Raw genomic sequence first — 25048 nt, 5'->3', positions numbered from 1 at the left:
GCATTGTAGATTTCTGATTTTAGGGGTAGCTTTAGTGCTTTTTTTTGTTGTTTTTTTTATTGATATAGACTTATTTAAATTATAAAAACAATCATTTCTGAGTTCACATGCCACACATTGCCTTTTAAACCAGCTCCGGTCCAGCTCTGTGTCCCTTAAGTCCGAGTGCATCTGTATCTCACTCAGTTGTGCATGTTGTGATAAATAAATCGCTTGCCCACAACTTGGCAAAGCACAATTTAGACCTTGCTATGCATCTCAATGTCTGCAGGCACACTGCAGAATGAGTCAAGAAAAGCCAACACTGTGATGGCATTCAGAGTGATCACTGGCACTGGGTTTATGTTTTAAAGGCTAAGGTGTTTGTGGGTCTGTGTGAGCAGCAGAGAAAGAGTGATGGAAAGAAATATCACTTAGCGTCTGTTCATTGATCAGATAAACCTCTTGCAGTATGTTTTCTCAGGTTAGAAGACATACAAACGTGTTGTGTTGTAAAAACAACATATGCACTGACTGACCTGCAGGCATCTCACTGTGACCTCTGAGCTGACTGTGTTGTGGTGCCTTGCATGCATAATGTCATTATGAGTAAATTACCTGTCTGAACAAAAAAAATTAATGGTACAATGACTCACATTGCTTATTAAAGGCGAAGGTGTGATAACAAGCAGCATGAGCAGCAGATTGTCTATGGGTGGTGAGTAAGTCAGTGGCCGGCAGGCAGCTTCCTGTGCTATTTAATGCATCACTTGGGGATGTTGGTTCCATAGCTCACTGCTTTGCTAAAACTCTTCCATCCTCTCTTTGGACATTATGAGCTGTGTGCTCTAGATTTGTCACTACTTATGTGGAACAATACATGGTTTTAACAGAGAACCTTTTAAAGCTTCAGTGCAGTCATTTCTATATTTTTTAATTTGAAAGCTTCAAAGTGCAAGGTTTTATTGCAAACAAAACATTTGGGTCTTGTAAATTACATGACTGAAAAAGGTTGCAATAACTGCAGAAATACAAGTATATGCAATATTAGATAAGAATGCTGTATTTTTTCTGAATAGTACTTCACATGTTATATATACAATTTAAGACTTAAAATTCTTGCTGCATTATGAAAACACACCACTCATCTTTTTAAAAATGTTCTAGATTCAAAGTTTCCTTATTAGTCTCCAAGAGGAGAAGTATGTGATAGACAAAGGGTTGTGCTGCAACACAGTAAATAAATATAACAACAAAACAAGCAACATCAATTGCAACAATAAATACATTTTTAAATGTTAATACTAAAAATCATAAAACATATATAATCAATTGTCTTCAGTTCTGTTTATTTCCTACTAACCGGTCGATTAACAACATTAATTGAAAGAGGAAGAAGAGGTTGAGGTTGAGGCTGAGGTTTTGTGTGGAACAGCTGAGGCACAATGACGGCAGGGAAGCTGAGGGAGGGAGACTAATTATGATAAAGAGAGCTAAACTAGGACACAATAAAACTACTAACCACATGAAGCAGACTAACATTGATCTAAGAGAATAAACTAAAATACACAGAAAACTCATGTAGTAATGAACACAGAGAAATCAACAGAATATGGCAAAACCTAAAGAACATAAACAAACATGGAAGTGATAAAACGCAAAGACCTGTGAAAACCAAAACCCACCCAACAAATTAATGTTTAATATGATTGTGCTTACAAAAAGGGACCCTGTACCTTCTACCTGACCCCAATAACACATACTCAGAGGACAATGCATGTTTTGTGTCCAACCAAATGTTGTTACATTGTTTAATGATGACCTGTTCAATCAGCTTTTGTAAAGTGGATGAAATCAGGGTACTCATTATCCTGTTTGCCATCTATACCAGATAGTGAATCTTGATCTTTGCTGTAACAGTCAGGTTACCAAACCAGCAAGTGATTGATAAATTCTAAGATTACACTGAACAATTGTCCTGTAGATCATTGGTTCTCAAACTTTCCAGCTTCTGACCCGCAATATTAAAATATAAGAGGCTCGTGACCCAGACTCTTGGTTGAGCATACAAGCATTTTTTCTGAGTCGTAGTAGTAGTACAATAACAACACAATCAGCATCAACAGCTACAATATTGACCAATATGTTGCTTTAATTTACAGTCATATTCAATAAATTGGAATATTATTACAAAGTTCATGTATTTCAGTAACTAAATTCACTAATCACATCACATAGATTAATCACACAAAGATTAATGCTTTCAAACCTTAATTTCTGTTAATTATAATGATTTTCTGACTACAGCTATGAAAACCCGTTTCATCAAAATATAGTTTTTAAAATATTCTCTCCGAAGGATAAAGAAGCCTATCAAATGTTTTAACCATATGTGTGATGGAAAACTAACAATGATTGTCACCCAGACCCCTCATGGTGAAGCATGGTGGTGGCAGCATCATGCTGTGAGGATGCTTTTCTTCTGCAATGACAGAGAAGGTGTTCAAGGTTGATGTGAAGAAGGATGGAGCAAAATACTGGTCCATTCTGAAAGAAAATATTAGAAGTTGCAAAAGAGTTGAGACTTGGGTGGAGGTTCACCTTCCAGCAGGACAACGAACCTAAACATCTAGCCAGTGCTACAAAGGACATACTATAAAAGACTTGCAGCTGTAACTGCAGCAAAAATGGTTTCAATACACCTTTGGAAACCATCTTTTATTTCCCCTTAACACACTCCTTTTATTCAAGGAGTGTGAATACTTTTGCAAGGCAGTGTAAAGTAAATCTTGAAGCAGTTAAGATATATACAGTGTACAACTTTTTCAAAACCAAAGAAGTAAAATAAAACAATCCTGATGAGACCGCTGATGAAAAAGCTGACTGTGCTGTCATTGAGGTGGCCACGGTTGACTTGGCAACCGAATCTCTGTGGTGCCGTTGGGATAGAAACAGACTGATGATTATTGAGATCTTTAACTCTTCCAACTATACGTTTGCATTTATGACAGTATAAATGTTAGCATTTACATATTCACTACAAAGGCTGTAGTCTCAGAAATGTCTGTAACAACATGTAAAAAAAGATTACCTTTCAAACTTATAAAATAAAACTAATACAACACCAATATTAATTTGAATGATTTTTTGATTTGTGAGTTTTACTGTTTGTTATCATATACTGGTGCAAAACTGATGGTTTCACTGAAAATCTGAGGGAAACTGTACAATGAAAGCAGTCCATCTGTCCATATTACTTCCTGTGCCTCCTCCTCCTCCTCTGCCTCCTCCATCTTCATCTCCTCCTCCTCTTTCTCCTTTGCTTGCTAATCATCTTCTCTCTCTTCCCATCCTCCTCAACGCTGTCATCCTCCTCCGCCTCACACTCTCTTTCTCCCTGCACCTTGACTCATCACATCATCCTTGTCCTTCTCCGTTTGTTGAAGAAGTAGGACCCTGGGCACTGAAGTCTGCAGCAAAACTGGGACAGATGGATTTGGTGTGTCCTGATAAACTGCCTAGACCAAGATTTCAACAATATACCAGAAATGGGTCAAGACGTCAGGTTCTTATGGACTTTAGGTGCTCAGGTTTGAGGAACATGGCAGAAAATGCTGTAATAACACCATCAAAAACAGAGAGAAAGAAACTCAGGTCTTGGTGTGTATTTCAATGTGTGTGTGGGCATATATGAGGTAGTATCTATGGACCTTTACAATGTCAGTGCACTCTGAGTGATGAGGCTGTGTCAGTGGGGTTGTAAATCTTTGATGGAGTTTGATTTTACCATCTGTCCACCAGAACTGCCTCAGAGAAAAAGAGCTGCTGATAGACTGCGTTAAAACAATGAATAAAACGTAGATAAAATTCTGGAATGAGTGTAATATCTTATTACATTTTATATATAAATATATTATTTATAAAGTGACTGCTTCTTGTTTGGAGTGTGATGCAATATTAACCAGAAGCTTAATCATCTGTGATGTTTGGAAGAGGACCTTGAGGATTTATTTGTGTGTAAAGTAAAACAGCTTGAAGAATAAATATATTTTGACAAGGCAATAAAAGTACATGTATACAAAATACACGCACAGCCACATATAAAGCTTTCTAGATCCCTGGTCAAACACTTCTATTAAATATGAGCAAATACCAAATTCAGATATTTAGCCAATTTCAACCTTGTACACTATACCCATCTTTTAAGCTTTAAAATATATATTTATTTGCAGTCACAGTACTAAAGTAAATCTGTGCTTTTTGCTATGAAGATCTTTGCTCATACTTCCTATAGAACGAGTTTCTTGGAAGTCCTGGTATTAACATGAATCTTGCATGATTCAGTTACAAGTGGACAGCTTTAAGCATGACTGTTCACACCTGGCATCAATATCTGTACTAAATGATCAGATGCATCATGCCTTTCATAAGACTGAACATGTAGCTACATAATGAGTAGTCAGCTAAGGAACAGACAAGCCATCATAACGTCTTCTGGGGTTTGTTAAAAATAACAAACACATTCAATCACCTGACGCATGATGTTATACCAACAAAATTGGATGTTTTCTTATTTTGGCTAGGATTTGTCAATTGATTCAGGGATCCCTAAATGTTGAAACCTCTGACCCACAAATCAGTTTAGCAAGACACCCTTTGACCCTCCGGTGTTGGTGAAATGAAAATGTCCTCTGCAACATGTACTTATACAATGAGGCCTACTTATCATGGGTCATGCTGACAACAGCAAGACACAACAGCGTAACAACTATGCATTATTTAATATCAACTACTACTGAAAGTCAGCGTAATATCCGTGTGGACTGTAGTAATGAGTAAATATGCAGTATGTACAGCAGCAGACTTACAGGTGAACATGATGGTCAGTACAGAGCAGATGTATTATGGGTTTACCTTTGGAAATGGTTACTTAGAGATAATTCTCAACTTTGAGTTGTGATCTGTATTGATTCTTTAGCCATGGGTTACTAGGCTGAAGGATTGTCCTTTAGCCCTGTAACCCACGACAGAAAAAAAATCAACTGATAAGTGCTTTATTTCCAGTGACACATTAAATTCCATACTGTCATAATCTGCCCATGTTAAGATTTGGGTTTGCTTTCTGTGTAGGGGCTTTGCAATGCCATGTTTTTCACTTGCTTTTTTTCCGGTTGATTCAGATTTGTTAGATTCATTCTGTTGTTCAGGTGTTGTTACTTCCTTGGTTTCATGTACTAGTTTATATTTTCCTTATAGATCTGGTTCGCCCTTGTTAACATTCTTTAGATGGTCTCATTGTTTACTTGCTCCAGTTCATTTTAATGTTTTCTGTTACCTCCATGCACTCCCTGCTCATTTGTGTTTATTAGTCACTCTCCCTCAGTATTCTTTAGGCTTCCTTCCACCAGCTGCTCCTGATTCTCTGCCTGATTAGCCTCCTCAGTTCATTGGTCCATACTCCACTTCCCTCAGTATTTAAACTCTCTGGTTTTCATTGTTTGCCACTGGTTCCTCTTGTTGTCTACCCTAAAAACTACCCTGCAAATCTTCCCTGCCCATGTTCTGTGTCCTGTTCTTTGTAAACCTCTTGTTGGTTATTATGAATTATTATTATTGTTCTTCTTCTTCTTATTATTATTATTATTAAACAACTCTTCTACTCACCATGTGGCTTCCTCACTCTGTTCTGCACCTTGCTCCAACCCAAAACCAGAATATTATGACACATACTCAATAAATGTCAAACTCCACAATTTTGGCATCTGGAGGAAGGCTGTTGATGGACATTTTCCAGCTCCCAATGGCGTCCTCCTCCTGCAGCAAAGGCTTTGGTCAACTGGTCTTTCTGCTCAGCTCACTAGTTTGCTTTTGGCTGGTATTAACCAACATTTCATACAAACCTATTATTGGTCAAAAGCATAGGATAACAACGGTCGTTTTTATAACTATTAGTTTACTGACTCCAGTTTATCTGAGATCAGACTGCCTGGGCAACAGGTCAAAAAGGGAAACCCAGACATCCCATTAGCGGCAAAAAATTCTAGTGGATCACAAGGTGTTTTAATGCCAGAAGAGGTACATATTTCCTCAAAGTTCTGGGTCTGTCCCCTCCCAGTCGTACTTACTCAGAATACATCCACAGAGTGCCAAGGATGATGTTTCACAGATGCCTAATCTCCTTTCCACTTTAAAGTCTCCCCAAATGACAGAGCTTCTAAGCCTTCCTCTCTTTAAATTTGACCCCTTGTACCCAGGATACAGAGTACAATCCATATCTCATTACCATAGCTTAGGGATGGAATGACTGGTAAATTGAGAGCTTTGCTGTTCGGCTGTTCAGCTCTTTCTTCACCACGACAGACCATAGTAGTTTAGGCATCCCTGCAGACAAGCCCCCAATCTGTCTATCCGTCTCCTAATCCATCCTACTCTCTCCCATGAACATGAGACCAAGATAGTTCAACTTCTCCACTTTATATTGTTAGATTGTTATACAGGATTATCTTCAACCAAAATCTTGTTAGAAACATTACTGAACTCAAAGCATACTTATCTTTGGTGATGTGTTGGTATATCCAAACCATTTTGCAGTGTTTCACACTGTGTTGTAATTATTATAGTGAAGAAATAAGCTGCACCATTTGCTCTTGATTTAGCATCATAATTTGCATCTCTGAAGGAAGAATCACACATGATGGAGGAATATGCCGAGGCGCTATGGATTTTTTGTAGTATTGATTGAGCGCAGAGATGTTAACGTGAAGCGTTGGTATGATTAATGCATGTTTACAAAGAGCACATGCTGCATGCTAATGGGCATATTTAATGATTTTACGAAATAGCTTGGCAAGAATGCACATCAAATTCTCCTGTGCATGCATGCATGCAACAGATCACACCCCTCCCCAACAGTAACATTGCTGTGATCCTCACATGCCCGCAGTGGCTGGTGACTGGTTAAACTCCCAGTGAGTGTGATAATAGCACATTGATCTTGAATGTGTTATACTCCAATCAATGGCTCTAACTACCGGTGGGGCAGATTGTGAATTCCAAAAATGGGGGTCAATAAATGAAACAGATCCAGTTGCCAGGATGGGTTTGTTTGCGTGGCGATGGTCATGGATCAATCTCTTAAGGTCTACACTTTTGTATACAATCACTTTACTGGGAAGAACACATGGTCTTTTTGCTTGGTAGTGATACTAACACAGCTCATCCAGCAATCATCACCCAAACACCCAAACAGGATTAATGAAATCTAGTAACTCTGGTGACACACATGATCTTCAAATGCAACCTTACATTGAACCAATTGGAAAAGAAAAAATCCTGAGACTTTGCCTTAGTCTAGCAAATTAAGAAGCCAAGTAATGTGTCATGTTATGTAGCTTTGCTGTTGTGTGCAGAAATGTGCAATGCTTGAATACACTGAGGCACCTAACAATCTGGTATGAGCTGCTGTAATAGTCAAGTCAAGTCAAGTTTATTTATACAGCGCTTTTCAGCAACAAGGCACTCAAAGCGCTGTACATGAGGAAAAACAATACATTGATACAGAAAATCAAACACAGAAAAACAAATCAAATGACATTAATAATCCTTGGGAGTTTACTGGTAAGAGCTGGTTCTAATCCAATCTTTCTAATAGAGGTAATTAGCTCATTAAGTTCTCTGTGGTAAGGAATTCATCCTGTGCTAGAAGAAAAATGATTATATTAATCCTTGAGGTCGCTGGTATAAATGGTAACAGTCATGGGCCCTCACTGAAGTCTGAGTAGAGAAGCTGGGTCACTGGTAGGTCCAAACTTTTTAAATACTAATAATGTTTGGCTTTCACTGGTATGATAATTGTTGTAATACAATCCTTCTAAAAAATCTAAAAATCTATGAATCCTTCTAAGAAATCTAAAAATCTCTGGTCATTGGTGTAAGAAGAGCTGTAGAAAAATGTTCAAATACTAATAATATTTGGCTTTTGCTGGTAATCCTTCTGAAAAATCTGAAAATCTATGAAAAGTAATGAAATCACACATTTAGGTAAAGTGAGATAGGAGGAAAAAAAATCATATTTCAGACTCTATTCTTAGCAGAATAGAGTCTGAAATAGTACAAAAAACCTCAGCAGGGGTAAGCAACACACACATACGTAAAGATTTAGCAAAGGTACGGTGGAATCTTGATGGTGCGAATGTAAGTCTGAGTGTGTTTGCTAGAATTAGACTCTCAACACTGATAGAAGCGCTATTGTCCTTGAGAAGAGAGGTGGAAGTTTTATCAATCGGCCGCATAATCCTATCAGCACACAGCTGGTAGAGGAGTGCTGGGAAGAGCGTCGTGTTTATATAACATCCAGGAGATATTTTCGGAGGCAGCTTTGGAACGCTTTGGAATGCTTTGGTAACCATCAACTCCAAAAAGCAGAAATCCTGTTATCAAAAGTCCAACTATGTACACATTTTCTACGTCTGCGACTGACATCATAGTCAGGTACACAATCTTCCACTGCTGCCAAGAATCCATTGTGTATTCAGAAAAGAACGTCCCGTCTGGACAAGAGGGTTCTCCTTTACCCTGTATTCCAGTCGAAAAAATTTTATCAATTAAGTTGACAGTCCAGCTGACCAAATCCATAATTTACAAGTTTGGAGGATATGCAAAGCGGGGCTCTGAGAAAAATACAGACAAAAGCAGAAGCAGGGATCAGCAGGGAGGGAGGGAGAGAAAATGCGTGTGTCTTCCACTGAGGGCAAGAAAGAAGTAACTATAATAGGGAATCAGTTTTAAATCTCTCAGTTCAAAATACATTTTTTTGCTACATTACAATGCATTGCAAAAGTACATTTACCCCTTGAACATTTTGACATATTAAAACTATAAACCTCTGCATTTATATTGAGATTTTATGTGTGAGAGCAACAACGAGTAGTGCAAGATTTATAGCAAAAGGATGGCTGGTTTTACATTTTTTGGCTATAAAGAGCTTAGAACAAAGGCAATCAAATATTTTGTGACTCACATATAGAAATGGTTGCTGAATTGGACATTTGAAAAACCCCTTAGTGATCTGAAGATTCCCTGAAGGGTTGGGCCAGGTGGTAGACCCAAAATTGTTTCACCGCGCTGAGCTGGATGATCCAGTGCGATATCCATGAAGACACAGACAGATCCTCAACCCATATTAAGGCCTTTACACATACTGACTGCAGCCCAATTACCAAAAGTATGGAATCTCCCAGTGAAAGGCTAAGAGAACAAAAAACGTCCTTAGAGGTCAGGTCTCCTCCACCTCCTACGCTACAAAACTGCTCATTTTAACTTAAGGGAGAACCATACATGGCATACTGAAAAGTGAAAAAAAGCTTCTTTCTCTGACAAGAAAACATTTAATCTGAACTGTCCTGATGGTTTCCACACTGTACAGTGGAGGAGGCTGCATCATTATCTGGGGGGCTTTTTCCTTCAGTGAAAGAATGGAGTCTCAGGTATTACAGGAGCAGCAAATTACAGCTTGCTATGCTGAGATGCTGCAGCATTTATATTTCTAGACTGAGAGCCATCATCTGTGTGGTGATCACCGGGTTCTTTACAAGGTTGCAGTTCACCCATCTAATAAAGCACTTCTTTGTGGGAAATAACACCCCTGCTTTGAAGTTCTACACCATAGATGCACTTCGTGGAGCCACCTTCATTACATGGAGCTACTTTCCCACCAGCCTACAGAATACTCTGAGTCCTTTTTTGATTGTGGTAGTTTTACATATGTTTCTCTTGTCCTTGTTTCTTCTTTTTACATTTTGAAGCCCAATTTACAACCTAATCACAATCCACTAACATTTTCTCTTAAAAGATTTTGATCAGAAGTGTGCTTTAAATAGTTGAGGCAGTTTGATCTCTTTCAACTTCTAAGTATATGGCACCAATTTTATAAAACAAACAAGCACGCACATGCTACACTTTTAAAGATACTAACACTTACCATGTTGACATGTCATGACTTTAACATTTCAACTAAGGTAGAGTAGAATGACTGGTGCTTCACATGCTTGTGGTATCTGCCAAGAATTGCTTAACTCTTAAGTTGCAGCCGAAGGGATGAATGTAACAGATTTGGTGGTGGGGGGTGTATTACAGCTTGCTGGAGGGAGTATTACAGCTTGCTGAAGGGAGCAATGTGTACTCATTGCTCCCTCCAGCTCAGGAATCCTCCAGCTAATAGTCACAGTATGCATTCTATTCAGACCAGTATTTGCTTCATCCGCCAGCTGACATGCACATCACAGTGTCCTTAGGTATGGCTGTGTCCACTGATAAGAGACTCTGGAGCAATACTTTCAAGTTAAAGAGATCTGGATGAGCCAAGAGCACGCACACACACACACACACACACACACACACACATACACACACACACACAAACACACACACTCCTCTTTCCATTACTTTGACTTGTATTTCAAGGAGAGTTACCTTACACAAACCAAAACTATTTGTTCTAAACAGTAATGATTTCTGTTTGAAGGACTTTAGCCTTTAACGTGTAAAATTCTAACACACACATAGAGAAGACTTGGTCAATGACTTGATAAACAAACCGCCTGAACTTGCACACATGTCAAAAACTTTCAGAGCTTTAAGAAGGACATTCAATAATTGATGAGGTCATATGCTGTGTACCTTTATTGGGGTGGGGGAAGACCAAGTTCTGCTTGACTCAGCAGACCTTTGTTGTATGCTTTTTCTTTCAGCTTCTGTCAGCACACTGAAAGTGAGTGCATGTAAATTTGTACAGACTAGCACAAAAGGAGGAGGGGAGCCCCGTGGGACCCCGTGCAGACAGACCTTACAGTCTTAATCAGGAAAGGAACTAGCAGACTAATTTACAAAATCTTAATTTGTAGATCAAACGGATGAAGCCAAGATGTCGGTTCATCTGAAAACAAATACAGTAGATAAGGTTTATAAGATAAAAACCTAAGAATGTGAGTCCACTAGACAAATTAAGCAAAATAGAATAGCTTTTAAAACCTGCAAATATACCTGTAAAGCAGTCCCCTCAGGAGTTTGGACGAACACAATCCAGTATAATGACAAATTCTGGTTCCTTTCAAACTGTGATCCAGCCAGGCTCATTAGACGAGCATGGAGAAGTGCCCAGAAGGTGAATGAAACCATTCTGCCTTTTGAGGTACCGCTATCCAATTCATTTTACACAGACACATGTGTGTGCACATCCTTTATTATATGTCCGTGTATGATAAACTCATAGCAACACAGAACATTTAGAACTTTAAGACTTCTTCTCATAATACACTTGAGAAATGTGGATGAAAAAAGATGCAAACAAGCAGTATCTGAAGCCTTTTCATATGTCACGAGTACAGTGAATAAATGTACAAGTACTCCGAATTTGACATCACCATGGTAACTGCATATTCCCACACCACTGACTGCCACATGCGGTAAAATACGAGAATCATCACGCACACGGGAATTAAGTTTAAAGAGAGGTACACTTTTCTTTGCCACATTCTTGAACCAGGTTCATGAAATCAAATTTATAAAACTGTGTTGGTCATGATTGGAGTAATAAAATGCAACCAAACCCAAACATTGCATTTAGTACATGTTTAAAAGGACAGCAAAATCTTTATTTAAACAAAGGACTTTCACACTGCTCTTTATACTAGTCTATATCACAAATAGCACAGTCATATGAAAAAATTAGAACCCCCTACAGCAGCCTTTGTTTTTAACTTAGTTTAACATGAGCAAATTTCAAATACATTTTAACAATACTGATAAATTCAAGTGATATAAACAAACAATTAAAACTGGAGATAAGACTTTTTGATTTTTTTCTGTAACACAAAATGCCATTTCTGGTGAAGAAGAAATTTGGACAACCTCATATTTATTGCTTAGGTTAAATGCCTAAAATGACTCAGGTATCACATCAGATGGACATGTGCTCTTTGAAATCAGACATCGACTGCACAGGAAATAGACTACAAATGGGGGACATTCAAAACAATTGTCTAGGTCTGCCCTATCTAAGCAAGTTCACCATAAATCCAGACTGCAAGATGCTAAAATAAGTCACAGACAACTCTAAAATGTCATGACCTACAACAGGCTCTTTCTACTGTTGGTCTGAAATTGGAAAAATAACCTCTTCAGGAACTTTTGCTGCAGCAGGAGCTGGAAAGGTTGCTGTCACATAAATAACCAGGAAATTCAACATGAATCAGAGGGTGGGAGAACATCTGTACAAAACATTTAAGCTGAACCAGAACTGGACCCTGCATCGTGACCCAAAACATACAAGTAAGTCCATCAAGTACTGGCTGAGAATTAAGAAATGGAGAGTCCTGGGCCGAGTCAAAGCTCAGGTCCTGATCTCACTGAGGTCATGTAAGGGTCATGGGCTGTACACGCCAAAAACTCCTCAAAGATCTCTCAGCTGAAAGTGAGGAGTGGGGCAAACCCTCCTGAGACTGATCTCAGAGACTGGTAGAAGATTAACAGAAGCATCTTACTGAAGTTATTTAAAGTAGCAGGTAAGACCACCTATTAGGTGATAGGGTGTCTTGACCTTTTCCTGACAAAACACATTTTCATTAATATCTGTTTAATGAGTAAAAGTAGGTTATGTTTTCATGTACCTGTAATAAAATATGTTTATTTTACTGAAATAATAAAGAAAAAAGATTAGGTAAGGTGACCAAAATTTAATCATTTCTTTTGAATTAAGTGAATATTTTATACGCTGTCATGATTTCTTTACATTATTTTAAGTATCCCCAGTTTTGACTGGCAATACCTGGCAACCCATATTCAAAAAACCTAGCAGACAGACATACACAGTAATTGTCTGGACAGAATGGCAGCTCCAGGGGTTAGCACAGTTGACCTCCATCTAGAAAGTTCTCAGTTTTAATATAAGATAGATATTTTGTTCCAATAAATGCAGTTTTCTTTGTGTACTTCCACAGGTCAAACATATTAATTCAATTGGTTTTTATGGTGTCAATTCCAAACAAATCATCTTAGTGTACTTTGAAACACAAACAGATCCAGTTCATACCCAGTTATCTAGATTCCATCCCTAAATTTAATTAAAATCAGTCCAGTTTATTTAAGTAGAATTCCACTGTGTAGTCAGATTTAGATTATATTATTTACAGCCAAATTCCACTTTAAATTGTAATACAGTTCTTTTAAAAGATTTATTGCAGAGGATATCCAGTCAGTTACAGCAGGTAGTTGACTTTGCAGCAGCCTCTCATTTTTAGCAAGCATGTGGTGACAGGGGAGAAAAAACTTCATTTTCAACATGAAGAAACCTCCAGCCTAACCCGGCTGAGTATGAACAGCCTGATTGGTTGGTAGTTGAGAGGAAAAGAAGGAGATACAGAAAAAACACAGAAGCACTAAATCAGGAGTGCTCTCTTTTGATAACGAAGAACAAAGCGCTCACAAGGCCTTTGTTTCTGATTTACATGTACTCTTTACACTTTGTGATAAACTGTACCTCTTTTATAAAACATGCAAGGATGAGCTGCCTCTAAGCTCCCTCTGACCATTCATAAATCACAAGTTGTATCATAGTTATCTCATAACTGTGTTTAGAAAGATTTTAGCAGTCCTTGTGGGACAACCGGAGGTGTCATGGAGAATCGACGTCAGCACTATGTATAAAATCTGTGACAAAAGTCTCCCTATAGCATTATTTTCAAAACAGTAATGATGAACTTAGCGTAGTTATCCTTTTGTTCAATTAAATGGATTTGAAAAGGCTATACTGGGCTTGCCAGCACTTTTGGCTTTTCCCTCTGGAAATCCCCCTGCACATTTTATGCATTGCTCAGGTGAATGCTGCTAGTTGTAAACCACGCCCCGTTTTCGATGCCTTGGGATACTTACTAGATTTTCTAACAAAAAATGACTTAGACCGCAAATTATTTGGACCTTTGTATTGCACAACGTGCATTAACTCAACACAACACTTATTGGCTAAGCCACATAATAAATGCAGTCTCACACACAAGCATTTTGTGTCATTACACTAGCCTACAGTGATTTCCTGGGGGTTTCTTTAAGATTAACCATAAAAACTATTTGCCCATAACCCTCATTCTAATCCTCTGTAGCCTTAAGACTTGTCTTTACCTTAAATTATTTAATGATTTATCTTACAATGACTTGGATTCTACCCCCAAAAGGAAGATGAGTCCCCTTAATTAGACTGTGTAAACATGTCTTCACAACCTAACCACACACACACACACACACACACACACACACACACACACACACACACACACACACACACACACACACACAAATATTAACACTCACATCATAGACCCCCAGCTGCTGCTCTCTTGCAATTTATTATCCCTTCGGTACCCAGTGGAGTCATGAAATCAGCCTGGCCGTTGTGGCACACACACACATGCATGGATGCACGCATGCATGCACCCAGTCCATGTGCTTTTTTTAAACAGTTATCCTGGCCCACTACCCAGAAAGACCTCTTAGGCTTAATTAGTACAGGGTCCCCAGGGGGAGCACAGCAGTGCAAAATACACTAGAAGGAGGAAGGATGTGAGACAGTTGGGCTGCTGGAAAAAGATGAACAAAACACTGGGAAGACACTTTGTTTTGTTATACAGACACGGAATGAAGTTGCAGATTTTGCGTGTAGTTTAAAATAATTAAAATGTTGATTTATGTCTGTCACTTTTTCACGGATCAATATGTTCCCTCCCCCACCTTTTAACCTTATCACCAGAGGTCATTGCATCCCAAAGAAACACCCTGAGAGTCTGTCCATATTGTGCTGTTAGCTGCATTTAACATCACTGAATATTTCATGGAACACAAACACAATTCTTCAGCAGCACTTCAGATCACAGAATGTTACACTGTTTAAACTTCACATTAATTCTGTACATGTTTTTATTTCATTGGTGACATAAAGCCATACTCAGGAACAGCATTTATTTTATATTTATGTATTAGATAACACTGTCCGTGCCATGGTTTGTAAGATTCTGGTAGTTTAATTAACAACATACAATACGCCCATACATGTAACTTCGTAGGAAAATCAAAAGAAATCAGCCAAGGTTTTAGGAAGAGAACTGAGAACCTTCAACAGCCTGGTCCATCCATCGGTACAGTTGTGCAAAATGTGCGTACCAAACAAAAAGCAAAAACACATGGCCTTGTAAAGATTCTGGCTAAAGCTGGTAAGAAAGTGTCAGTATTAACAATGAAACAAGTACTCTACCAACATGGACTGAAGGGCTACTAAGTGAGGAAGAAGTAATTACTTCAAAAGTTCCATAAAAAGCCAAACTACAGTTTGCTAATAAGCTCAGGTACAAAGACTTTATTTTTTAGAGACATTTTTGGTGTTTGATGAAACTGACATTTGAAAACTGTTTGAACATATTGACCATTGTTACATTTAAATGATAAATGAGGAAGCTTACAAGGTTGAGATCATCTTCATCACTGCAAAGTATGATGATGGCAGCATCATGTTGTTGAGGTCTTTTGGTGCAGGAAGGACTGGTGCACCACAAAAAGTAGATAGCATTTTAAAGAACGAACATTATGTATAAATATTGAAGCGTCTCAAGACTTTAGTCAGGAAGTTAGAATTTTGGTACAAATGGGTCTTCCAAATGGACAGTGAACCAAAGCATACCACCAAAACCTGAAAATCCACAAACCTGACTCAGTTACATCAGTTCTGTCAGGACCGGGCCAAAATTCCAACAAACTAATGTGAGAAACTTGTGGAAGAATGCCAAAAAAATATTTTAACTAAATTATATATTTAGTATCTACCAAATACTAAGGATGTGTGTGACATAACAAATCCTTAATTTACAGAAAGTTTAAAACACTTCTTATAAAATAATTTTGTTAATCCTATACTGACCTAAAACTGGAAAAGTTTATTCTGATTTCATGTCAGACAGTGAGAGATAAGGTTGTGTGAATAGAGTGTATGTAAATATCTGTATATCCATGCAACTTTGCATGGAAATATATAGAAAAGTAAACTATATTCCTACTTACAGTTAATATAGACATTTTGAACAACTTATTGCAACAATGTTTAAAAGATCTAAGCTTTCATGATCTATTTCAGAACAAAATGTGATTTACAATGCAGTCTAATTTGCGAAAACAGTAGCTTTGCTCCATTAGTTGAAAAGATTTCTTGAAGTTTGGTCGTTAATTTTACTGGAACGGAAAAGATATATTCTGGGACATGTACCCCTGTAAAACGGGTCTGGTGATAACTGACAATTGTTCAAGCTAGGAACCGGCTCTGTTGCAGTCAAACAATTACATTTTTGACATGAGCTTTTCTGAAAGAATTTAGTTTGAGCAATCCATGTGCACACTTGCACTGATAAACACACTTGTGCACACTGGGAGAAATTGCACCATAATTATGCCTAAGGTAGAGGAGATACATTTTTTAATGGATCTAATGTTTTATTCATATTACTGATCCACTCTTGGCTAACGCAGAGTTCCTAAAAAAACACACAAAACAGCCAGATAGTGAACACATGGCAGAACTGGCTGTTAGAGATTTCACAGAGTCAACAAATCCAATATCTCAGAAGCTTTGAACAAAGTAGAATTATAGGCCAAAGCTTTCGACATAGAAATAAGCGTCTCTCTCACTCTTTCTCTCTATGTCTATATATACACTGCTCAAAAAAATAAAGGGAACACTCAAATAACAAATCTTAGATGTGAATGAATGAAATATTCTCATTGAATACTTTGTTCTGTACAAAGGTGAATGTGCTGACAACAAAATCACACAAAAATCATCAATGGAAATCAAATTTATTAACCAATGGAGGCCTGGATTTGGAGTCACACACAAAATTAAAGTGGAAAAACACACTACAGGCTGATCCAACTTTGATGTAATGTCCTTAAAACAAGTCAAAATGAGACTCAGTATTGTGTGTGGCCTCCATGTGCCTGGATGACCTCCCTACAACGCCTGGGCTCCTGATGAGACGGCGGATGGTCTCCTGAGGGATCTCCACTCAGACCTGGACTAAAGCATCCGCCAACTCCTGGACAGTCTGTGGTGCAACATGACGTTGGTGGATGGAGCGAGACATGATGTCCCAGATGTGCTCAATTGGATTCAGGTCTGGGGAACGGGCGGGCCAGTCCATAGCTTCAATGTCTTCATCTTGCAGGAACTGCTGGCACACTCCAGCCACATGAGGTATAGCATTGTCCTGCATTAGGAGGAACCCAGGGCCTGGACACTACGCTGACAGACACATCAAACCTTCTTGCCACAGCTCGCATTGATGTGCCATCCTGGATGAGCTGCACTACCTGAGCCACTTGTGTGGGTTGTAGAGTCCGTCTCATGCTACGAGTGTGAAAGCACCACCAACATTCAAAAGTGACCAAAATATCAGCCAGAAAGCATAGATACTGAGAAGTGGTCTGTGGTCCCCACTTGCAGAACCACTCCTTTATTGAGTGTCTCGCTAATCGCCAAAGATTTCCCCCCGTTGTCTATACCATTTGCACAACATCATGTGAAATTGATTGCCAATCAGTGTTGCTTCCTAAGTGGACAGTTTGATTTCACAGAAGTTATATTGTGTTAATTTATTTTTTTTGAGCAGTGTATATATATATATATATATATATATATATATATATATATATATATATATATATATATATATATATATATATATATATATATATATATATATATATATGTTTGGACACACCTTCTCATTGAAAGAGTTTTCTTTATTTTCATGACTATGAATATTGTAGCTTCACACTGAAGGCATCGAAACTATGAATTAACACGTGGAATTATATACTGAACAAAAAAGTGTGAAACAACTGAAAATATGTCTTATATTCTAGGTTCTTCAAAGTAGCCACCTTTTGCTTTGATTACTGCTCCGCACACTCTTGGCATTCTGTTGATGAGCTTAAAGAGATAGTCACCTGAAATGGTTTTCCAACAGTCTTGAAGGAGTTTCCAGAGATGCTTGGCACTTGTTGGCCCTTTTGCCTTCACTCTGCGGTCCAGCTCACCCCAAACCATCTCGATTGGGTTCAGGTCCGGTGACTGTGGAGGCCAGGTCATCTGGCGCAACACCCCATCACTCTCCTTCTTGGTCAAATAGCCCTTACACAGCCTGGAGGTGTGTTTGGGGTCATTGTCCTGTTGAAAAATAAATGATGGTCCAACTAAACGCAAACTGGATGGAATAGCATGCCACTGCAAGATGCTGTGGTAGCCATGCTGGTTCAGTATGCCTTCAATTATGAATAAATCCCCAACAGTGTCACCAGTAAAGCACCCCCACACCATCACACCTCCTCCTCCATGCTCCACGGTGGGAACCAGGCATGTAGAGTCCATCCGTTCACCTCTTCTGCGCCGCACAAAGACACGGTGGTTGGAACCAAAGATCTCAAACTTGAACTCATCAGACCAAAGCACAGATTTCCACTGGTCTAATGTCCATTCCTTGTGTTCTTTAGCCCAAACAAGTCTGTTCTGCTTGTTGCCTGTCCTCAGCAGTGGTTTCCTAGCAGCTATTTTACCATGAAGACCTGATTCACACAGTCTCCTCTTAACAGTTGTTCTAGAGATGTGTCTGCTGCTAGAACTATGTGTGGCATTGACCTGTTCTTTAATCTGAGCTGCTGTTAACCCGCGATTTCTGAGGCTCGTGACTCGGATGAACTTATCGTCCGCAGTAGAGGTGACTCTTGGTCTTCCTTTCCTGGGGCGGTCCTCATGTGAGCCAGTTTCTTTGTAGCGCTTGATGGTTTTTGCGACTGCACTTGGGGACACTTTCAAAGTTTTCCCAATTGTTCGGACTGACTGACCTTCATTTTTTAAAGTAATGATGGCCACTCGTTTTTCTTTACTTAGCTGCTTTTTTCTTGCCATAATACAAATTCTAACCGTCTATTCAGTAGGACTATCAGCTGTGTACTGTATCCACCTCCTGCACAACACAACTGATGGTCTCAACCCCATTTATAAGACTTGAAATCCCACTTATTAAACCTGACAGGGCACACCTGTGAAGTGAAAACCATTTCAGGTGACTACCTCTTGAAGCTCATCAACAGAATGCCAAGAGTGTATGTAGCAGTAATCAAAGCAAAAGGTGGCTACTTTGAAGAACCTAGAATATAAAACATATTTTCAGTTGTTTCACACTTTTTTGTTCAGTACATAATTCCACATGTGTTAATTCATAGTTTTGATGCCTTCAATGTGAAGCTACAATATTCATAGTCATGAAAATAAAGAAAACTCTTTGAATGAGAAGGTGTGTCCAAACGTTTGGTCTGTACTGTATATATATATATATATATATATATATATATATATATATATATATATATATATATATATATATATATATATATATATGACAGATGAAGAAATGGTGGCAAGAAAAGGGTGTTGTTCCCTGGATAAGGCCAGTAGGACCGGTTATTCTGTCCTATAAAATCCATTTACAGTGTGCCTAGCACTCATCCTTATCATCCACCTCGCTGTGAAAGGGGTACATTATCCTGTGCAAACAGTGTTGCAAAGCGGGAGCACAGTTAGGACTCTCAAACATTACTCCTTTCTCTTGCTGAGTCTTATCCTCCAGTGTATGAATAAGATCTCGCTTGAACAAGTTAGTTTGTGGAGCAGAGGGAAGATTACAAGATGAAGGGAAGAAAATTTATAAAAGTAATAAAATGACTTTGTGCTGAATAACAAAAAGACACAAATATTAGGCTAGATTCACTATATAGTTAGATCAGTTCAACAAAAGAAGTAAAACATTACTATTATTATCTTTAGGCAATCAAAGGACCTAGTATTTTAAATTTTAGCACACTGAAGTATGAAAGTATTGTGCTTTTAATGTGAAATAGTACTGTCAAAATGGTAATAGTAATTTGAAAATCATAATGAAAAAAAGTTATCCTGCTTTATTGGTTCCAAAACCAGTTTTGATGTATATTTGAGATCGTGGGAGATGTGATACTGTGGAGATGTGATTGTGGCATGCAAACAATGTGAGGATAATCAACAGAATGCAGAGCAGTAGAGGGAAAATCTAAGCAGGAAACTGAGGGAAGGTAGTATAATTGTCAAACTTGAATGGAAACAGAGAACAAAAACACAAACAGCTGTGGATCATAACACTGTCTCCTTGAAAGAAGATTGTCCAAGATGTTCAGAAACAACCTAAGAACCATCAAAGCAATTATAAACTGCACTATGCTGGAACACTAGTGTCACTGCCCACAAGAAGGTCAATTTTACTTCAACATGGTTTGAGAGGGTGCTTACCAAGAAAGATGCCTCTGCCCCAAAGTCATCACCTTCAAGGTTTAATAAAATTAGCAACTCTCCACATAGGCAAGCCAAATGCCCTCTTGAGAATAGTTTTAAGGTAAGGTGAGGTAAAAATTACGGTCTTTGGGTACAGTGACAAAAATAATTTTTGGAGGAGTCGAGGTAAGGCTTTCAAAACAAAAAAACTGTACCTACTGTGAAGCATAGTGGTGGCAGCATTATGCTGACGATCTAAGCTTCGAAGATCTGCAGACAACATCTCAGTCATCAGCCAAAGCCAGGATAGGAATTCAAACAACTTGCTGCTTTACACCAAGAAGACTGTGGAGATGATAGTGGACATTAGGAAATCATCAGTACCAACTCCAGCTCTGTTATTATTTAATATCTCCTTACAGACCATCAAGTACATTTTTAAAAGAAAAAAAGAAACATGGTAAAACATGCACACTCCTGCATATTTAGTTCAGTTTATGAACCGTCCAGGGATCATATCAACTCAGGTATAGCTCAGATACAACTGCGAATAACAGCTCTCAGATCTCCTACCGCACAGCATGATGTGGAAATAAAGTATGTTTCTCTTTTTTCCTTTTATTACTTCAGTTGCTGCTGTTTGTCTTGTGGAATTTAGTAGTACTGGAGGGCTACCTCCACATTTTTCAACATCACTTCACTTGATAAGCAACATGGCTTAGAACAGTGGTCAAATATCTAGCTGGTATTATGCCCTAAAATATTGATAGTAAAAAGAAATGTGTAGTTTTCTTGCAACTTGTTATGGGACTTTTAACCAACTGTTAGTAAGGGTGTATGTATATAGGTATGTATAAGTTTGAATTAGAGAAAATCCACAATAAATTCAAACTTGTTCCCTCAGTTTTTGTTTTTAAAAATCTCAGAAGTTGTTCTTTAATCATACAACCCTCTGAACCGAATGCTTCAAATGGATTATTAGGAAGACTTTATTGGCTGATGATGAGTGAATGTAAACTTCCCACCAGCTCCACCTATGTTATATGAATTAATACCAAGTAAAGGCTCATCATTTGAGACTATTCAGCTTTTTATGTATGTGAAGGTGCAGGAATGCGTCAGCCCGAAAAATTTTTTACAAGCTGAGAAGTATTATCATCAGACATGTAATCTATTTTTTTTATCAGATCGCTTTAATCGGCTCCCATTGCCTGCTCACCCTTTCTGTTCGCACTTAATAATGCAGGACACTGCAGATTTTTCTAATTTATCTCTCCCTCCCAGCTCGACTTGAAGTGACAGATATATTAGATAGTCATTTCAACTGCATGTACCGCTGCCAGATGAGAGTCAGAAAGACTGACAGAGTCAAAGGGGCTTGATGACCTCTCTGTGATAATGACCAAACAGAAGAGAAAGACACTGAGAGAATACAGGGAAGCTGATAAAGAGGAATAGTGTGTGTGGCTGAAGGTATATATGGCTAGGATTTTTGAACATGTGGAGAGGAGGAGCAACAGAATTATAAAAATTTCTCTTGTAAGATAAGTTGTGTTTTTTGTGTTTATTTCATACTTTAATCCAGTAAAAAGAATCAAATAATGTGCATGAAGCTAATTGTGTGCAGGGCTGTTTTTAAATACAAGATGAGGCCATTCTTTAAAGTCTTAGAACGTCAGAAGATAGATGTTACTCTCATTTCTATTTAAATATGAGGCAACACCTAGCAACCCTGTGTTAACCTTGGTCATCACAGAAAATCAGGAAATGTGCAGTATTTGCAGATTTCTTCAGTTTGATTTTTTTCATCCCACTATGTTGCCCCTAAAACCTAATAACTGTATGTGCCACTCTTGAAGGTAACAACTTACATCAAACAATTCTGCTATAGCTTGCAAGGAGTCTTTTATGTCACTGTGGAGGAATTTTGGCCCACTCTTGTTTGCAGAATTGATTTAATTCTGCTGCACTGGAGGGTTTCATGCATAAACAGTCTCTTTAAGCTCATGCCACAGCATCCTAATCAGATTTTAATCTGTACTTTGTCTAGGTTACTCCAAACACCTTTTGTTTTTGTTTTTTTTGGTTCGTTTTCATTGCTTTTCTTAGCCATTTAGAGGTGGAGTTGTTGGTTCATTGTTTTGCTGCATTACCCAAGTGTGCCCGAGTTTGTCAAGAACTGATATTCAGATTTTGTCCTTCATGATTTTCTGGTAGAGAGCAAAGTTCATCGTTCCATCAATAACAAGAAGCCATCGAGGTCCTGAAGCAGCAAAGTAGCTGCTGACCGTTGCCATACCACCACCACATTTGACTGTTGGCATGATGTTTTTTTTTTCTGAAATGCTATGTTTTAGTTTTACACAAACCTTCCAAAAGGTTAAAACCTTTGTCTTGTTAGTCCACAGAATATTTTCCGGGGGATCATCAAGATGTTTGTTTGCAAATACAAGATGGGCCTTTGTGTTCTTTTTATTCAGCAATGGTTTTGGTCATGGATCTCTCCCTTGGATCCCATTTTAGCCCAGTCTCTTTCTTTTTGTTGAATCATGAACACTGACCTTTACTAAGACAAGTGAGACTTGTATCGCTTTAGATCTTGTGCTGGGTTTTCTTGGGGTTTCTTCCTTCTAGGAAGGTTATCCAATGTTCTTCTGTTTTTACATATGTGCATAATTCTGCTCACTGTGGTTCCCTGGAGTCCCAAAACCTTAGAAATGTATTTGCTACCCTTTCCAGACTGATAGATGTCAAGAAATCATCATCTGTTCTAGATTCTTTTAGATTGAACATGTGTTGCTTTTAGATTTAGATCTTCTAAGGCTACTTCGTGTTGTTAGACAGGTTCTAAACATATTTCTGACCGATTTTGTACAGGTCTGACAGTAATCACGCTTGGAACTGGCTAGTGAAATTAAACTAATCTTTTCAAAAAATGTAGTTAATCACATTTGATTTATGATCTGACAGTGGAACAATCATATTTTTACAGAGGTTAGTTTGGATAGCTTTTTTTCATTAATGATTTTAATCATAATAGAAATTGTATTTAATCCCATTATTCTTGCCTAAAATTAAAAGAAGTTTAATGATCTAAAGCATTTAGGTGTGAAAAATAGCAAAAAAGTGAAGAAATACTTTTCACAGCACTGCTTCTCTTTTGTTGTGCCCTGGTAATGAAACAACAACTCCAACAAGAACTGGGAGGTTACAGCAAAAATATATTCTAGTGGAGCACAGACCAAATGTGAAAACACGACATCTTGCCTAGTTGCACTGTTTATGTGTGAAGGTGTTGAAATTATTTCAGACTTTGCACAGAGTCAGGAACTAAGATATCACATGTTGGTTGCTTCATCAAACCAAGTGTTAGCATGCCTTCTTTTGCATAGATCAACACACGATATATCTATCGAATGTGTTGCAGTTCTCTGCTCTATATGCAAATAATTCTGTAAAATTAATTATTACAGAAAGCAAAGATACTGACACTACTTTTCAAAGGGAATTTGTTTTAAAATCAGGGAGCTGAACAATACAGCTTGAGTAAGGGGTATTAGAGTAAATGGAGCAATATGCGTATTCAATACATTTGAAATCATGTGTCATTTTCATTTTGCTTCAAAATTACACTCTATTTTGTGTTGGCCTGTCTTATCATATCTTATGTTATCCTTTATTCAGCATAGCAGAATCATGACACAAACCTGACATGAAGGCCCAAAAGACAAATCTTGATGGTGCTGTAATCAGTGAATGTAAAGATAATGATGTCTAAATTGGGGTTAGCCTAGAAAACGTAGACATTTTGAATAACGCTAACAAAAGCATGTACTGCAATGATGCAATGTCTCGCTGCTTAATTTCCATCTTTTGCAGCATGAGCATGAGATCAAAAAGCCTGGTTATGCTCATTTTCGGAGGATTTTCCATCCTTTCAAGAGAGGGGGAGTAGGGGTGCTCGTTTTTCTCACGACCTGCTACCAGCTGCATCGTGAAAGGACAGAACCGTGCTGGGAAGAGTCTTTTTTTATCTTCCTGACCTCCGTAGGCAGTACTTATTGATAGCATGGGTGTGTTATTGGTGCATGACTGGTAAATGATGAAGACACTGGGCGAGATTACCGGCTGGCAGGTCCAATCACGTATTGAGGTGTGCCTCCTTGGAGGTGGGGCCACGGTGGATTGGGCGGTGCTTGAAGCGGAAGCGTGCCTCGGCTGATCTCTCGCTGTCATTCGGCCACGGACGGTTCCAGGAGAGAGGGGCAGCCAAGAAACACACACAAGGATCGGCTGGCTCTGTAGGAAGGACAGCAAGCAAAAAAAAAAAAAAAAAAACACGACTCAAACGGGCAATGAAACCAATCGAATAAGGCTTAAAGTGAACACCGCTCAGCTGCCACGTTAACAAAGCTATTCGATGATCGAGTCCAGATCAGAGGCAGCAGATAGAGAGCTGTGTCATTGAGAGGCAGGACACGTCAGGAGAAGGGAGAGAGAGAAAAAAAAAAAAGCTGACCGACTGCACTGTACGAGTCAGCTATTAAATCGCCTTTGAAAAGCTTCGCCTGCCGCACTCATCGCTTCAAGGACATCCTCTCGTTGTCAGCCTGAAGCAAAGGAGCTCAACAAAAAGGCATCGCCGAGGTCGAAAGGGGTGATCAGAAGGTGAAAATG

The 25048-nt window shown here is 38.5% G+C and overlaps 1 protein-coding gene and 1 long non-coding RNA gene across 3 annotated transcripts in view; one reads left to right on the top strand and one right to left on the bottom strand.

Annotated features, from left to right (window-relative positions):
- Positions 1 to 2367: 2367 nt before the first annotated feature.
- LOC124876657 lies at positions 2368 to 24630 on the bottom strand. Its single transcript, XR_007040347.1, has 3 exons — positions 24497 to 24630; positions 20591 to 20716; positions 2368 to 2526 (listed from the first exon to the last, which is right to left on the bottom strand). It is a non-coding gene; the product is annotated as an uncharacterized LOC124876657 (long non-coding RNA).
- Positions 24604 to 25048, top strand: part of cpeb4b (cytoplasmic polyadenylation element binding protein 4b) — a 42003-nt gene continuing 41558 nt past the window's right edge. Inside the window, exon 1 of one of the 2 annotated variants that reach the window (XM_047379597.1) lies at positions 24604 to 25039. The gene's annotated coding sequence lies outside the window, so the exon portion shown is untranslated. The remainder of the gene's footprint in view (positions 25040 to 25048) is intronic. The other variant, XM_047379598.1, reaches the window with a different exon arrangement.

Source organism: Girardinichthys multiradiatus, chromosome 11 (genome assembly GCF_021462225.1).
Source record: "Girardinichthys multiradiatus isolate DD_20200921_A chromosome 11, DD_fGirMul_XY1, whole genome shotgun sequence".
In the NCBI taxonomy this organism is placed as follows: Eukaryota; Metazoa; Chordata; class Actinopteri; order Cyprinodontiformes; family Goodeidae; genus Girardinichthys; species Girardinichthys multiradiatus.
The sequence above is the reverse complement of the archived record's forward strand: the minus strand, read 5'-3'. Positions and strand labels throughout refer to the sequence as shown.